Here is a 15,590-nt window from a genome sequence, read left to right on the forward strand (position 1 = left end):
CTTAACCCTAATAAAAACTATAAGGCTACGCTAGATTGTTTTGCTGTTGAAGAGGTGGTGGAAGCCATATTTGGGATGTAGGGAGTTGTAGAACTGTTTAAATAGTATTTTATGACGATACATCCTTCATTTAGCCGATTCCGCTGCTTCGAGAGGGATAACAGGCTCCAAGCCCAAACTATCCTTGTGCAAAACAGCCACAGCAGAGAAGCTAATGTGATGTCACCAAGTTCTAGAGAAGGACACTCATTCTCAAACACACGCATTCATTTTCTCACTCTCACATGCAAGCGCACACACGCAGGCTCATGCATTTGTTGCTCACCCCCTTTCTCTCAAACACACCTCTTATACAGCATTTGTGAAGCTTTGAAAATCTGGCAGACCCAAAGCGGACATAAGCACCAACCCATTGTTATAATAACACCCCCCCCCACACACAGACATATTCTCTCACACAAACTGTTCACGTCGATATGCGTTTATGCCATGTTCATATGCAGTTAGTCCATATCCTTTGGAAGAGGAGCAAGGTAGAGTTAGTGTTTGACATTTGAAGGGTCTCTGTTTGATAGTGTTAAATCGCTAGAATCTAACAACCAGACTACACCTTTCTGCCCCCAGTCTTTTCTACGGCTAACATAGCAAGGGTGAGAGGGTGAGATAAAGAGAGGGTGAGAGAAAGAGAGGGGCAAAGGAAGAAACAGAAAGACAAAGGTCTAGCCAGTGGCTCTAAAGGGAGATATCAAATCATCGAAGTGAAGATGAAGCTTTCCCTAGCTACAGATCTAGGATCAGCTTTGGCTCCTCCAATCCTAACCTTAAACATTAGTGGGGGAAATGCAAAACTGATCCCAGATCAGCATCTAGGGGCAACTTGACCCTACACGGAAGATGAAGGCAGAAGAAAGCAGGTCTGTCCCCCTGTCCGGTTGCACTTTCCTACTGTCCTGCAGGGTCTCACAGCCCCTATGCACACCATCCTCACAGAGAGTGATAGGGGAGAGGTACCATTACAACCCAAAATCTATCCTGAAAGAGGGAGGGTTGGGGTTAAACAGTGTCGATACCAGTTTACGCCCTCTTCAATTGGGGAAAAAGGGTGGCTTGGCCTTCCATGTTCCAAATGCCTGGGTTAGTACAATTTGCTGATGGGGGGATCAATATATATCGGGGCACATGTCCCAGTTGCCGAGGTCCTTCGCCTCCCAGTAGCCCCCCCTTGTAGACGTGCATGGACTCTCCCGTGACGGGCGTCCTCGGTCGCTCGAACCACATCGCCTCATAGTTGTCCTGGTGGGGCGCCTGACGGAAATAACAAGAAAAAGAACGAGTTAATCTATTGAAAGAATCATAGATGTTGAGGACCAGCCATGGAAGCTTTGGGAAAGGAACTTCTGCATCAAGACCATATAAAAGAAGGATGAGATCAGGGGTTTTCTGTCACTGCTTGAGCAATGATTATGACAGTATTGGCTCATCCCTCTTTGGTATGATCCTGGAGAACCGGAACATTAGAACAATACGGTGACAAGGACAACATTGCTGCAGTATGGTGGTGTCTAGCTACAATAGTTCCCAGAGTTCATTTCTAGTGCTACAACATTTCACACATACGAACGCCGTGAGACTTTGGGAACTAGTATTTCTCAAACAAGTGATACTGCAACTACTAGAGCTTCTAATAGGAAGGAGACACAAACTACAGACAAATAACAACAGAGGAGGAGACTGAGAGAAAGAACAACACTGGCGTTACTTGCTTTTGACCGCAGCTCCATAATGACCTTCCATGTCATCCACTGGGGGGGGGGGGGGGAACAAGATGTAAAGATATGATGGTTGATGTGGAAAATGCATCTAAATAGGTGTGAGAATGAAATCATGTGTGTGTGTCCCAAACTATTAATACTTGCTTTGATACTCTGAGAGGGGCGGACCACGTGGGGCTGCAAAAGGGAAGACTGACAGATGAGTATGTGAGTGTGTGGATAGAAATAGACAGTGGTATAGAGAGGAAGAGAGTAGAGGGCTACTTGCTTGGAGTGTGAGGTGGAGAATCATCTGGGTCCGCTGAAGGGGAGAGAGAGGAACATGAAAAATTGACAAGAAAGGAATAAAATGATGAAAAGAAGAGGGGAAAGAAGACTGTCCATAAAAAAAGAACCTACAACCTAACCAAATAAATGTGTTTAATATACGATGATACTTACTGGTGTGATGTGCAAAATTAAAGCTAGCCTACTTTTACTACGCTACTAAGCTGTTTGCCACCACTGGACATTGCTGCATATCGAAAATAGTTTTCTTCAAAACATACTTTAAACATTCCTCTATTGAGTATTAGAATTCAAATGTGCATTTCACAGCACAAGAACAAGTCGTTTTCTAGGCATAGCCTGGAAATCTGGGTTGTATTCAATAGACAGCGTAGGTAGAAAAACGTCCCGAAACAGGGAGGGGACTTCCTGAACTTGTCCAATAAGAAACTCTTGTTTTTGTTGCTAAACATTTTGCTACAGTGTGCACTAATGAATACGACCCTGGTTTTGATTGACTAGCATATTTGCATCACAAGAAAGCTAGCTAGCTAGTATTTGTCTAACTACCTTTGTCTATATAACACACACACACACACACACACACACACACACAATCTAAACGGAAAGTGATAGACGGATCAAGTGTCAGAAAGGGAGGGAATAAGAGAGCGAAAGGGTGGAGAAAGCGAGGAAGATGGACAGAGGAAAGGGGGGAGTTAGTGGTACTTGCTTTCATCTGAAGCATGGCTCGCTTCCGTACCAATCTCCACTGCATCGGCTGAACACAGCACAAACCAAGGATGGATGAACAAAGAAAGCGGGAAATGATGAGATGAGGTGATGGATAGTCAGAGGTATTAAATACACCTACCTTGTGAAAAGTGGATTGGATCATTTGTGAGAGAGAGAGAGAGAGAGTGAGAGAGAGAGTAAAGGTAGAGTGAGACAATAGGGAGAAAAGACGAGGAAGAGAGGAGTACTTGCTTTTCAAAGGCGAGTCAGTGATGAAAGAGTCCTCAATGACAGCTTGGGGGACAGAGAGACAGACAAACGTGTGAAAGACAGACAGACATATACAGTTGAAGTCAGAAGTTTACATACACTTAGGTTGGAGTCATTAAAACGTTTTTTAAACCACTCCACACATTTCTTGTTAACAAACTATAGTTTTGGCAAGTCGGTTAAGACATCTAACTCTGTGCATAACACAAGTACTTTTTCCAACAATTGTTTACAGACAGATTATTTCACTGTATCACATTTCCAGTGGGTCGAAATTTACATACACTAAGTTGACTGTGCCTTTAAACAGCTTGGATAATTCCAGAAAATGATGTCATGGCTTTAGAATCTTCTGATAGGCTAATTGACGTCAATTGGAGGTGTACCTGTGAATGTATTTCAAGGCCTACCTTCAAACTCAGTGCCTCATGGGAAAATCAAAACAAAATCAGCCAAGACTTCAGAAAAAAAATTGTAGACCTCCACAAGTCTGGTTCATCCTTGGGAGCAATTTCCAAACGCCTGAAGGTACCACGTTCATCTGTACAAACAATAGTACGCAAGTATAAACACCATGGGACCACGCAGCCGTCATACCGCTCAGGAAGGAGACGCGTTGTCTCCTAGAGATTAACATACTTTGGTGCGAAAAGTGCAATCAATCCCAGAACAGCAGCAAAGGACCTTGTGAAGATGCTGGAGGAAACAGGTACAAAAGTATCTATATCCATAGTAAAACGAGTCCTATATCGACATAACCTGAAAGGCCGCTCAGCAAGGAAGAAGTCACTGCTCCAAAACCGCCATAAAAAAGCCAGACTATGGTTTGCAACTGCACATGGGGACAAAGATCGTACTTTTTGGAGAAATTTCCTCTGGTCTGATGAAACAAAAATAGAACTGTTTGGCCATAATGACCATCGTTATGTTTGGAGGAAAAAGGGGGTGGCTTGCAAGCCAAAGAACACCATCCCAACCGTGAAGCACGGGGGTGGCAGCGTCATTCTATGGGGGTGCTTTGCTGCAGGAGGGACTGGTGCACTTCACAAAATAGATGGCATCATGAGGAAGGAAAATTATGTGGATATATTGAAGCAACATTTCAAGACATCAGTCAGGAAGTTAAAGCTTGGTACAAATGGGTCTTCCAAATGGACAATGACCCCAAGCATACTTCCAAAGTTGTAGCAAAATTGATTAAGGACAACAAAGTCAAGGTATTGGAGTGGCCATCACAAAGCCCTGACCTCAATCCTATAGAACATTTGTGGGCAGAACTGAAAAAAGCGTGTGTGAGCAAGGAGGTCTACAAACCTGACTCAGTTACACCAGCTCTGTCAGGAGGAACTGGCCAAAATTCACCAAACTTATTGTGGGAAGCTTGTGGAAGGCTACCCGAAACGTTTGACCCAAGTTAAACAATTTAAAGGCAAAGCTACCAAATACTAATTGAGTGTATGTAAACTTCTGACCCACTGGGAATGTGATGAAAGAAATAAAAGCTGCAATAAATCATTCTCTCTTATTATTCTGACATTTCACATTCTTAAAATAAAGTGGTGATCCTAACTGACCTAAGACAGGAATTTCTACTAGGATTAAATGTCAGGAATCGTAGAAAACTGAGTTTAAATGTATTTGGCTAAGGTGTATGTAAACTTCCGACTTCAACTGTACAAGAGGAGAAAGGGACAGACTGGTAGACAGAATATGAACACAGACAGCTCTAGGACGACACTCACTTTTTCTTCCCTCAAACCTGCCTCCATCTCATTTCCCTCTCTCTAGCTACAATAGAAGCCAAAAGAGCACAGACTCCTCATTCAAGTTAATGGGGAGTACTTGCTTACTCACAAGCACAGGAAATGGATCTTGCTCCCATCTTGGGCATGTCCCAATAATATCCTGCACTTGTTTACTACTCCACACATTGGATTGGTGAGGCATTGGTTAGTGGGCGTCTCCACCATGTTTCTTATACCAGTCATTTCCTTTCAAATAAGTATAGGAAAGTCAACAAGTGAACACTAAGGAAGGAGAGATAATTGGGACGTAGCCCTTCTTGCACCTCCATCCCTCGCCCCCTCCCTCTTTCTTACCGTCCTCTGCTACCTCCACCCCCTCTGCCCCCTCCTCGGGCAGGTTGGCTGCACGCTGGGCCTCTCTCTCCCTCTCGCGGCGGACGCCCCTCTGCTTCTCCTCCAGCCGTTGCTTCTCGGCGTTGGCCTCGTCCCACCGGCCCGCCTCCATCAGCTGCTGGTCAGGCCGCCGCCGGCTGTCGGTGGGCGCCACACCCTCCTCGGGCTCGTTGAGTGTCAGCGCCAGCGACGAGAAGTAGTACATGGTCTCCGCTCCCTCACTGCAGATGGGAGGAAGAGAGGGGATGGGAAATAAAGAGGGGAATGAGGAGAGAGAGAGAGAGAGAGGAGGGAGGAAGTGGAAGGGACAGATAGGAAAGAGAGAGAAAGACCAAAGATGAGATGATTGAAAAAAGCCGTCTTCTTTGACACACCAAATGTATTTTTCGGTTTGCTGCACCTCTTCAGCAAAAACACACCCACACAACCTCACCCACCCCCCACACTCTACTCACGGTAGTGGGTTCTTTTCCAGAGCTCCTTGGCTTTGAGCGTCTGGTAGACGGTCTTCTGTTTGCCCTCGCGCCGTTCTCTCCCTTATTGCTCTGCATCACCCTGGAGAACTCCATCTTCTCATCCCACGTCCCTGACAGCACATAGTGGGCCTTACCCTCCTTGTCTGTCACCACGCCAGTCACCTTCCTGGCCACGTCTCTGGAGAAGTAGCTGTAGGGGCGAACTTGAGATGGCAGCGGTCGCGGTCCGGTGGTTCACCACGTCTATCTCTCCCGACTGAGAAAACCGAGAGAGAATGGAATGTGTAGTTCACCAAAATAAATCTTGAATGTTTTTTTTTATACTTGGAATTGGTCTAAAATCTCCTAACGCCCATTGTAGGATCTGGATGCGTCTATGCCAAAGATTGAGTGTGACATTTTTCTTACCTGGTCGATCCACAATTTGCCCACAATGATGTTGTGTACTGTTGTAGTGACTTTCTTCCACGAGTAGTGATTGTTGCTCTTCTCAAACATACATTGGATAGAACCTGTGGAAGATGATTACACCACAGCAAAGATGTAAAATGCCAACTAAACAAAAAATAAAAAGAGTATGATGGAGACATTCGCTGGCAGCTACCAGTCCTCACACACTGCCTTACCCAGAGGCATGATGGAGAGGTATTTTCCCCTGAACTTGCTGGCGAGGGAGATCTCCTGTCGGAGGGTCCAGCCTCTCTCTGAGATGGCATGATGAGCCGCTGCAGGCGGGTGGTGACTCACCTGGAGGAAGGGATAGAGGAGGATTGGGTAGGGCTATATTACAATTGAGTCACTTAGCACAGTGTTTCGCAACTGCAGTCCTGGGGACCCACAAGGTACCATTTTTCTTTCTAACTGTGCACTAAAACACCTGATTCGACTAATCAATGGCTTGATGATTAGCCGATTACTTGAGTCAGATGTGGCTGTGCTGGGCTAAAACAACATATTTAAACAATTTATGCAAATTAGTTTCATAAGAGTGTGAATGTGGGAGTAGAGTGCAGTTGTTTCCCACAGCTGCCACTAGAAGGTGTTTTCCTCTCAGTAATTCCCCCAGGGAATGGAGTACCACAGCATGAGTCATAAAACCCAGAAATGGTTCCAATCGTTTTTTCACCATTCATTTTTCCATCTGGGATTTTAGAACTACTTCATATAAGGTCTGGGTTTCGTGTAGGCTTACCCTGGCGTGACGTTTTGATAACCGTGCAAATCTCTCTCGGACAAGGTAACTTTATGAATAATTAGCATAGCACATTTTATTGAGGCAATTGAGGCTAATATATTGATAAAACTCATGGCTATCAAAACATCACGCCAAGGTAAGCATACACCAAACACACAATTCATTCGATTTTTTTGTAAAATTCCCGATGTGAAAAATGAATGGCGCAAAGACCACTGGAACCATTTCCGTGTTTTTATGGGTATTATGTGGCGGACTATTGGAATATGCTACAGCAGAACAGGACGTTTCAGCACCACAGGTTATTGACAACGCTGTGACTCTTGACAGTTCTCTGACTAACTGGCTGTTTGTACCCATAGATGCCCTCTCTGTAAATGTACTGTGGGAATTGTAAATGAGTAATTATTTTCCTGTATTTGATTTACTGTTGATATGAATTGATATGTAATAAACATGATTGTATGTGCGGGGAGACGCAGACAGATGCATTCCCTTGGGGAAGGGAAACAGGAGTTAACCATGTATGTTTAAGTAATATATTTAAATAAGTAGTATATAATTATCTGTTGTAACCAAGTACTGATGTTCTTACCTTTGCCCTGTTTAACTGCCAGTATCAAATGTCTGCCAGTGTTGAATGTTATGGTTAATGTTTGACGCCAGACTGGATTCGAGGACAGTGATAATGGATCTGTGACACTTTCGCAGCGACTTCCTGCAAGCCTCTCGGGCTGGTGTTTACAGAACATTTGATGCTGTGTGATTAATATTTAAGGGCCTGCTCTGCTTTTGTTCTGGGAGGGGTCTCCTTGTTGCAACTTGTAATAAACCGGATTGATATGATCAAATTGTTGTGATGTCAATTCGTGGTTTATTGAATGTGTATTGGTTTTAAAAACATATAGCCATTTCTGTACATCATCGACAGTAAAGGAGCACTGTAGATGCAAAGCTTCTTCTCTCCTACTCTCTCTCTGCCCCCCTCCCTCTCTTAGCCCCTCACCCATTTGAACCTGTAGCCCTCTCTCCCCCCCTTCTGTTTTTCCAATTCCTCTCTTTCCCAACCAGTCATTCCCACATTGCCCACCCCCCCTCTCTTTCCTACCAGTCATCCCGTGTCCCCCCCTCCCTCCTTTACCTGTTCGCACAGTGAGCGGTAGCCGCTCTCCCTCAGCCGGTCCAGTTCGTAGGTCTCCCCCAGTAGGGGGTTGAAGGGTTTCCCTGTGCGGTGGACCGTAGTAGAGTAGGATGATACGGTGAAGGCAGCCACGTAGCACAGCTGCTCCAGAGAGCTCTGGCATTTAGCTGCCTTATCTAGGAGCTCGTAGTATTCTAAGTCCTCGGACAGACGCTGGAGCATGGAGATTGGTTCGTTGAAGTTCACCTGAGAAGGGGAGAAAAGGGGGAGAGGAAGAAAGGAAACTTTGAATGGAAGGGGCAAAATACAGGTAACTGGCAAAATAAAGGAACACTGACATAAAGTGTCAATGCGCCTTGGGATTGATTCTACAAGTGTCTGGAGCTCTATTGGAGGGATGCAACACCATTGTTCCACGAGAAATTCCATCATTTGGTGTTTTGTTGATGGCGGTGGAAAACGCTGTCTCAGGCACCGCTCCATAATTTGCCATAAATGTTCAATTGGGTTGAGATCTTATGACTGAGACACACACACACCCTTTAAACCCCCTATGCTCCTTTAAGACCCCTCTTTCAACATCACAGATCTCTTCTTCTAGCCATGGTAGCCAAAATAGTTAGGCAATTGGGCATTTTTATACATGACCCTAAGCATGATGGGATGTTAATTGCTTAATATACTCAGGAACCATCCTGTGTGGAAGCACCTGCTTTCAATATACTTTGTATCCTTCATTTAAACAAGTATTTCCATGGCAGTTACCTGTGGATGCATTTCACTCCAGAAAGTCGTTCCCTGCCTTCTGCACTCGTTCAATACAATGCAGAGCTGAAAGCAACGGTTAGGGTGTGCTGCAATAGTCTACAGTCACACGTGTTTCTTACAGGCATGGGGATCTTGGAGAGCTCCTTGCCGATGCAGTTCTTCATGATGCTCCAGAGGTTCAGCGAATAGTTGGGCTTGTCTGGGATTTTGGTCCGCCTCTTCCTCACTGGCTCCACCTCCAGGGACTGGGGCGACTCCGAATTGGACCCCAACGACTGCTCGTCACAAAGCTGTGGGCGGCCAAAGAAGAAGGCAGAACAAACAAAAACAATTATTTCAAGGGACAAGTAAAGCAAGTAACTAAAAAAATATTTAACTTCAAAACACAGTGACAGACTCACCGACTGGTCATCGATTCCAGTCTCAGTGCTGAGACCACTGACGTTACTTCCTGACCTTCTGAGTGGAAGAGAAAGAAACAGAGATATATAGAGAGAAAGAAAGAATTGCATTTGACCAATTACAGTTTGCCTTTTAAAAGCTCAGTTTATCACTCATAAAATACCATGCCATTTGTATTGATAAAAAGAGGTTGAGAGAGAAGGAAGAGAGCGAGAAACAGGACAGATCAGATCGAGTAAAAAGAAAGAGGTAAAGGTGTGCTGACCTATGATACTTGGGGTCGGCCGGTACAGTGATGAACGCTGGGTCCTCCATGGCGTCAAAGAACTCATTCTCATCATCCTCGTCGCTCGCGTCGCCCTTTACTGAGCCCGAACCTGAGAGAGAGGAAGAAAACTAAATATTATGAACGAGAGTGGGGTTGTAGATTCACTGGTTGACTTAACTAGCATGCTAACAGTCAGTTTGGGAGTTAGGGAGTTAAAAGGTAAGGGGTCACAGAGTTAATGTAACAGTTTGTTCGGGGTCTGAGGTGATGCCTTACTCTTGCTGTCCAGGGTGGGGTTGCTCTGGGAAGGGGGCAGTACGGTGGCTCCTCTGAAGGCCCTCTCCAGGTGGTTGTGTTGCTTGGCTAGCTGCTCCAATGTTTCCTCCAGTCTTATCCTCTGGTCCCGCTCCGAATGCAAGGCTTTCTGCCACCGCTTACTGTGGGCCTGGGCCAGGGCCAGGAAGTCTCTGCACGCCTGGGGGGAGAAACGTTAGAGGAATGTCAGGGAAACGTCACAGAAACGCTTTAAGAACATTCATACAACACCACAAAGCCTCGTAAATGTTTGTGTAACAGTCAAGGTACAGCTGTCTTTACTATATTATTAGACTACTTTATTAGACCTACACTGTATTCTATGTACAATGCTTTGTAAACCAGTTTTGCCTTTGCATACTATAAAAACTATAACATCAACACGTACGTTGATCATAGCGTTGGAGGTGATGCGGAACAACGTGGCTCTCTCCGTCACCTGCCGGATCTTGCCATCCGTGTCGCCTCCCAGCCGCACCCCCTCCAGCTCTGACAGGGACCTAGGACAGAGGCACAGCCAAGGAGCGTAAGCCAGTCCCTTCAACCCATCCCCTCAGCGCATCCCTTTCGTATGTAGTACATCTCATTTGTTTATTCACTCAAGACTACTCTGCAACCAAGACAAATATCTGGTCCATACCAAAATCTTAGCCCTTATCTGGCCAACCAGTTACTATGTGCTTGTAAGGATAGAACAGAGCAATAGCTTTTTGCATCCGTTGATGTGTTCTATGTGTGTGGTCAAAGTTATCTTCCATTACTATCGTTGTCTATACATGGGGATTCAACCAGTTGTTTATTGTAAGGTTTGTGTGAGAGTGATGGGTTGACCCCTGACCTTTGGAGGGCGGAGCCGTGCTTGGCAATGAGGTCATTGCAGGTGCTCAGGTCTTCCACCTTGCTGCCCAGCGTGCGTAGTGTGGACTGGACCTCTGAGTTAGAGTTACGTGCCCCTCCGGCCTGTCCCGAGGTAGGGGGTGAAGTGGGACACTCATCACCAGAGTCGTCTGGAGAAGAGAGAAAGGAAAGGGTTGAACACACACACACACACACACATAGTACCAGTTACAAGTTTGGACACACCTACTCATTCAAGGGTTTTTATTAATTTTTACTATTTTCTACATTGTAGAATAATAGTGAAGACATCAAAACTATGAAATAACACATATGGAATCATGTAGTAACCAAAAAAGTGTAGAATGTAGAAAATAGTACAAATAAAGAAAAACCCTTGAATGAGTAGGTGTTCTAAAACTTTTGACCGTAGTAAGTATATATATATATATATATATATATATATACACACACATACACACTGGGTGGGTCGAGACCTGAATGTTGATTGGCTGAAAGATGACAAAACATTATTTATTTTTTACATTATATCAGAATGATAGCCCCACCCCCATCACTTTTACTGGGGTTATACAGTAAACTGTAAAATAACCTCCTCTTTCTCAAAGGAACATGAAGAAACACATACAGTATACACTCCACTCAGACAGCCCCCCTCAACCCTCCTTCCCGTACCCTCTCTCTGTACCCATCACAGACTGTTCTACACAGACAAATCCCTTCCTCCTCCTCTCCCTCCTCTCCCTCCCTCACCAGACTCAGCCTGATTGCGGACCGCCTTGGCCTTGGCCAGCTCTAGGGCGGTGATCCAGCGCTGCCGCTCCACCTCAGAGCTGGCCTTCAGGTGGTAGGTCTGCGCCCCGCCGTTGGAGATGACAAAGTTGCACGAGTCCTCCACCGCGATGTTGGCTGTGGCCAGGTTGATGGTGCCCCGGCACGTGTGGCCCATCTCCGCCTGGGTCCTGGGGAGAAACAGAGAGAGAGAGGGGTGGGTTTAACTAGTGTCAACTCCTGAAAAAGTCAACTCTGTAACCAGTCAACTCCTGAACCAGCTCCTTATCCAGTCAACTCTTGCTTGTACGCCTGGTCCAAAAACATTCCCTAGACCCCTAACCTGGTCCCCTTCAGTGTTTGCTCATCAAGGAACCATATAGGAAGCAATATGGCAGAAGCTTCTCTAAGCCTACTGGAAGACAATTTCACCTACCCGGTTTCTTTTCTTCTGCAAACACCAGAAATAGGGATAGAGACTAGGGAATATGTTCAGACTGAGGTAGCCTTAGGCTAGTTGGAGCAAAATTGAGTAACCTAATTTTGGACAACAATGCTCTCTGTTCCACATTAATGTTTTCTTTGACATTCCATTAAGTAAAGGTCTCTGATTACAGCCAGTTTAACCAGGAACCATTATGATTACACCAGCAAAGAGGAGGGGGGGACCCAATACTCAGACTACAGGGAAGCGTGGCAATAGAAACCAGCTGACTGATGGTTCAGTGTGGACTATTGGCTATTGTGACCTAACTAATTTGTTCATATGGAACAAAGCAATCTAGCCTAGTGTTGGAAAAACATTTCATTGCACCATTTCTGGTTTGGCAATTTTGCATGATTGCAAAAACCTTTGAGCAAATGTCTCGCTAAATGCAGTCTTGGCAAGTTACTCGAGAGAAAACAACCTCATTGGAAAAAGACTCAGAGATAGGAACATGAAAAGTGTGTGAATTGTTGGATGTGCTTATCACCAGACTCTAAATTGTTAGGCAAACAGTACTGTTCACGCAACACACACACAGCGTGCTTGGAGTGGGAGGTGAATGGTACACAGTCTGGAGGTGAATGGTACACAGTCTGTCTCCAAAACCCATTAAACAAACACGACTCATTTTACACAGCCCTGTGAAGACATGATGACTCCCCCACAGAGCTGAAAACACACTAAGTATTCAGACACCTCTTTGTGGCAAGCAAAACGGAGATGAGTCATGCAATATTGTGACACCATTAAATCGCAAAGAGTTACACAGGGAATCCATGATGACCTCTAGCTTCAATTTCTTTATGATACTGTGCGCCATAGTCAAAACTCATGATAAAGGAGAGCAAGTTGTATTCACCTTGTAGTGCAGGGGAAATGTCAACGCAACACAGAGCAAATCACAGCTATAATGTAACCGTTTATACATTGACAGTGACAAAATGACCGTAGCCATATCCCTGGATAACAATGGCATTCTTCTAGATTTTTCCAATAGCGTGTGATTGCAGCCCGCAATTCAGGGCGTTCCTGCATGGTGGCATTCCGGCATCTGTAGGAACGCCCCCCCCCCCATCGAGCATGCCATCTTCATGCTTGTGTGACACTTTTGATATTTTGGGATTTCCCTTGATTGTCTAGGCGATTAAAATGTGGATCAAAGGGGAAATAAAAGTATTATCAGAGTTTTTCAGGGGCTAAGGACACTGTCTACCGGTATCCTAGGACCTAGCTACAGGTGTTGCCCCCGCCTGCTGTGTACCAGAGTCCTCCTAGCTAACAAGCTAGCTAGCACAGTGTCCTTCGCTCCCACCTGCCAAACACCTGCCCTTACTGTTGTTAACAGAACTGCTGGAAATTTTTCTGGTAACTGTTAGTCTTATCTGTTACAGAGGATGCAAAGAGGTACTATGTCATGTCACCCCATCTCGCCCCATTCTTACCTGTAGTAAGATAGTAAACCGTTGCTCAAGACGAACCATCGTCGCTGGTAGCCCTTGATGTAATTCGTCCATTTGAATAGCCATCCTTTGTATGTGTCTCCAGCCGGAGTCGGGGTGGGTGCCTTGGGCTCCGACATTACGACAGCCTGAGCCTTCACTGTAGGCTATTAGATTGGGGCCTAGGGAGATTAAATGCAGTCAGACAACCTGAAAATAGCAGTGGAAAATCTACAGACTATTTACTAGCTAACTAATCCAAACCTACTTGGGATACGTAGAGGTCTAGTAGTAGACCACGTAAACTGTCAGTGTCAAGTCAGAACAGTTTCGACAGTCACTACAATCAGCATAACCCAAAGGCCGGCAGATGACGATATTGAGTCGTTTCGAAAGCGCCATCTACCGGCCTTCGGGCTACAATCAGCAGTCAACACCCGATGCCCGTGACACTAGCTTACCTGTCAACTGCCTGGCTTTGGTTAACAGTTTATCATATTGCGTAAATTGATATAGCAAGTGATATCAGCAACTTAGCTAGCTAAGCTGCATAAGTTGTTGTAGACCAACTGCTGCTAGTGATGTTAACAAGACTTAGCTTGCTAGTTAGCCTGCAAACGTCGTGCTAGATAGGCTAAGCTAGTTACAGTAGCTAGCTAACTGCATAGCCAGTCTTGTCGAGAGCAAGACCATAACAACAATAACGTTTCCATCCAAACTTTGGCATAAAGCTAGAGGGATACTAGTTACTACTACACAATTTGCAATGACTATACACTTGACACATTTAGTACTGTCAGTGCAAAATCAACACAAACTCGCTAGCGGCCTAACAACACAGCACAGCCTGCGCTGAAGTGCAGCATCACACACCGCACTCACGACAATGACAGGCGGATCCACCTCCGCGCTAGCAACCGTCGACCGAGCGTCGATGCAGTTGAGCAGCTAATCAACTCAAGTTTTGCCATAAACAGACACTTATATTATGCTCGTATAGCTAGCTAATTAATGATCCATACAACCAACCAACCTTAATCAGTATGTCGAGGAAAAACTGACGCAATTTCCTTGGGCTACCTTGACAACTACATCCGACTATCAGACTGGCCATTTATGTTTTGCATAAAACATTTAAGTAAAATGACAAACGTAGCTATCAAGCTACAACCTTTCCCAATCAAAGTTGTCTTCGCCTTAGCATTAAATGTCACGAACACAATTGATTTCCCAATTGTTTGTTTACATTTTTTTTTTTACAAATCTGTCAACCTACCTTGTATCAATGGGCGAGTTCGTTTTACGTGGGCGGGGTGTGCACATTGTAGACCATTCCATTGGTCCTTGGAAATATCCAGTTGTGGAAAAAGTACCGAATTGTCATAATTGAGTAAAAGTAAAGATAACTTAATAGAAAAAGTAAAGTGTAAATCATTTTTAAAAATCCTTATATTAAGCAAACCAGACAGCACGATTAAAATTTTTTTTTTTTTACAGATAGTTTAATTTACAAACGAAGCATTTGTGTTTTGTTAGTCGGCTAAATTGGAGGCAGTAGGGATGACCAGGGATGTTCTCTTGATACGTGTGTGAATGGACCATTTTCCTGTCCTGCTAAGCATTAAAAATGTAACGAGTACTTTTGGGTGTCAGGAAAACTGTATGGAGTAAAAAGTACATTATCTTCTTTAGGAATGTAGTGAAGTAAAAGTAAAAGTTGTCAAAAATATAAATAGTAAAGTAAGGTTCAGATACCCCAAAAAAAACTTAAGTAGTACTTTAAAGTATTTTTACTTAAGTACTTTACACCACTGCAGGCGATGGGCTATGGTTGGGAGAGTGGGACACTTTTGGGTGATTGAAATACATGAAAATGAAATAAAAATGCAAATTCAGCAACAAGTACATTTTTGTTAACTTCTCTATCAGCTGGTCTATTTGAAATTCTGCAGATATTCATCAGAATTCGGTGTGCGCATATTCCATGCGGGCCTGCTGATGATGATCTGGTGTATGTTGCTGTCTTCATTGTGTCTTGTGTGGTTTTCGTTGACCTAATCCGGCAGGTTCTCAGACCCTTGTTCATTCAGATTGCCCACCTCTTAGTACGGTAAAACCTGGTCTGGAAGCAGTTGGTAACATTGGCCATCACCATCCTCTATGTTGTCGAAGAAACTGTGGAAGCCAAACGCCTTTTGAGGTTTCGCGCTGTCACCATTTCACAGTTTTCAGTGAATTTGATGTATGAACAAAAATATAAACACAACATGCAACAATTTCAAAGATTT

At 44.6% G+C, this 15,590-nt stretch overlaps 1 pseudogene; it reads right to left on the reverse strand.

The window, feature by feature from the left end:
• Window positions 1–1,672: 1,672 nt before the first annotated feature.
• LOC121558521 lies at window positions 1,673–14,426 on the reverse strand (annotated as a pseudogene).
• Between the last annotated feature and the right edge of the window lie 1,164 nt (window positions 14,427–15,590).

Source organism: Coregonus clupeaformis, unplaced genomic scaffold, assembly GCF_020615455.1.
Source record: "Coregonus clupeaformis isolate EN_2021a unplaced genomic scaffold, ASM2061545v1 scaf1167, whole genome shotgun sequence".
In the NCBI taxonomy this organism is placed as follows: domain Eukaryota; kingdom Metazoa; phylum Chordata; class Actinopteri; order Salmoniformes; family Salmonidae; genus Coregonus; species Coregonus clupeaformis.